This window comes from Portunus trituberculatus, chromosome 20 (genome assembly GCF_017591435.1).
Source record: "Portunus trituberculatus isolate SZX2019 chromosome 20, ASM1759143v1, whole genome shotgun sequence".
NCBI lineage: Eukaryota > Metazoa > Arthropoda > Malacostraca > Decapoda > Portunidae > Portunus > Portunus trituberculatus.
The window spans coordinates 15,654,290-15,656,789 of NC_059274.1; the positions used below are offsets into that span (position 1 = coordinate 15,654,290).

At 44.5% G+C, this 2,500-nt stretch overlaps 1 protein-coding gene across 1 annotated transcript in view; it reads right to left on the reverse strand.

Moving 5' to 3' along the window:
• Positions 1–2,500, reverse strand: part of LOC123506654 (zinc finger protein 1-like) — a 322,241-nt gene that overhangs the window by 263,047 nt on the left and 56,694 nt on the right. The gene's annotated exons all lie outside the window — the stretch shown is intronic.

Genomic DNA, 2,500 nt, shown 5'->3' on the forward strand with positions numbered 1-2,500 from the left:
TCGTAATTCCAGTTTTACTTTCTATTTACATTCGTGAAAAGAAAAACATGAAAATACGATGAAAAATGAAAAAAAATAGAAAAAACAACAACTTCAGCTGACCAGGAGACGAAAAGAAAAGAAAAAACAAACAAACACAACAATAACAAAACCTCGCTCAATTAATTCCAATAAAAAGAGATTTAATTACTTTTAAAACAACAGTAATATTCGTTTTAATCCTGTAATGTTTCTCTCTCTCTCTCTCTCTCTCTCTCTCTCTCTCTCTCTCTCTCTCTCTCTCTCTCTCTCTCTTTCTCTCTCTCTACCTGTTTCAAAATACAATATATCGAAGAAGACTCCCTCTTGACTTATACAGGAGAAGAAGAAAAGGAGGAGGAGGAGGAGGAGGAGGAGGAGGAGGAGGAGGAGGAGAGAGGAGGAGGAGGAGGAGGAAGTGAGGTTGATGTTGGTGCTGGTGAAAGAAATCTAGGATACGACATCAAGAAGAAGAAGAAGAAGAAGAAGAAGAAGAAGAAGAAGAAGAAGAAGAAGAAGAAGAAGAAGAAGAAGAAGAAGAAGAAGAAGAAGAAGAAGAAGAAGACGAAGAAGAAGAAAATAAGCACAGAGAGAGAGAGAGAGAGAGAGAGAGAGAGAGAGAGAGAGAGAGAGAGAGAGAGAGAGAGAGAGAGAGAGAGAGAGAGAGAGAGAGAAGAGATGAGGACGAGGACGTGAGAGATGAAGATAAGACAAGAGAGAGAGAGAGAGAGAGAGAGAGAGAGAGAGAGAGAGAGAGAGAGAGAGAGAGAGAGAGAGAGAGAGAGAGAGAGAGAGAGAGAGAGAGAGAGAGAGAGAGAGAGAGAGAGAGAAATCGAAGAGGGACTGTGCCAATACTTTGAGTAGGTGAGTGCCACTGAATATTAAAAAAGACTCTGGCACTGGTGTGGAAGGCAGTGCCCCTGTGAGGTGTGAAGTGCCCAATATCCTGCAGGGGAAGTGAGGGGAGAGAGAGAGGGGAGAGAGAGGGAGAGTGAGGGGAGGGAGAGTGTGGGAGGGGGTTGAGTCAGGGATAAGACGTAAAATGGACTGAAGGAATAGGAGTGTTTGGGATGAGGGAAAGGACGAGGGGATGGATGAGGGGAAAGGATGAGGGGAAAGGATGAGGGGGAAAGTATGAGGGGTAGGATGAGGGGAAAAGGCTGATGGAAAGGATGATGGGGAAGGATGAGGGGTAGGATGAGGGAAAGGATGAGGGGAAGGATGATGGGGAAGGATGAGGGGATAGGATGAGGAAATAGGATGAGGGGAAAGGATGAGGGTAGGATGAGGGAAAGGATGAGGGGATAGGATGAGGGGAATGAGGGAAGGGATGAGGTTAGGTTAGGAGGAGAAAATGAGAGGGAGAGAGAGAGAGAGAGAGAGAGAGAGAGAGAGAGAGAGAGAGAGAGAGAGAGAGAGAGAGAGAGAGAGAGAGAGAGAGAGAGAGAGAGAGAGAGAGAGAGAGAGAATCATGGATATGCCTTAAAATGTATGGGAGGAGAGGGGAGTGAGAGGGAGAGAAGTGAGGGGAAACAGCAGAGAGCAGGGAAAATGACCAGGACACGAAAACGGAATAGGAGAGAGAGAGAGAGAGAGAGAGAGAGAGAGAGAGAGAGAGAGAGAGAGAGAGAGAGAGAGAGAGAGAGAGAGAAGATATAGGGGAGAGTAATTCTCTATTCTTCTACCCTTCTTCCGCTCTACACAATTGGGTTTCCCCTCTCCAGTCTCTCACCCCTCCTCCTCCTCCTCCTCCTCCTCTTGAGCATAAAAGAATCCCTATTTTCATAACCTATAAATATTTACACCCTATGGTTACGTACATTAAAACTTCCCCCCCCCCTCCCTCCCTCTTTCCCCTCACTTTTCCCCTCACCTCTCCCCTCACTAAAATCACTGTCCCCTCCCCCCCACCCCCCCATAACCACCTCGCTCCTATCAACCTTTGCAGCCTTGACTAGAGAATGATTTTTTGAACTTTTTTTTACTTTTTCCCCTTTTTTTTTCACTGATGGAATTTCACGTAACCGCAGAAGTGAGGAGTGAGGGGAAAAAGTGTTGGTTCTAGTAGTTTCCTGGTTGGGTGCTATTGTTGTACTGGTGGTGGTGGTGGTGGTGGTGGTAACAGTGAGGTGATGGTGATAGTAGTAATAGTTGTGGTAGTAGTGGTGGTGGTAGTGGTGGTGGTGGTGGTGGTGGTAGTAGTAGTAGTAGTAGTAGTAGTGATAGTTGTAGTTTTTGTAGTAGTAGTATTTTTGTAGTAATTTTTGTATTATTATTATTATTATTATTATTATTATTATTATTATTATTACTATTGTTACCATTATTATTATTATTAGTGGTGGTGGTGGTGGTAGTAGTAGTAGTAGTAGTAGTAGCAGTAGTAGTAGTAGTGGCAGCAGTGATGGTGACAGTAGTAGCAGTGGTGGTGGTGGATGGTGGTGATGGTGACAGTAATAGTGGTAGTAGTAATAGTGAGATG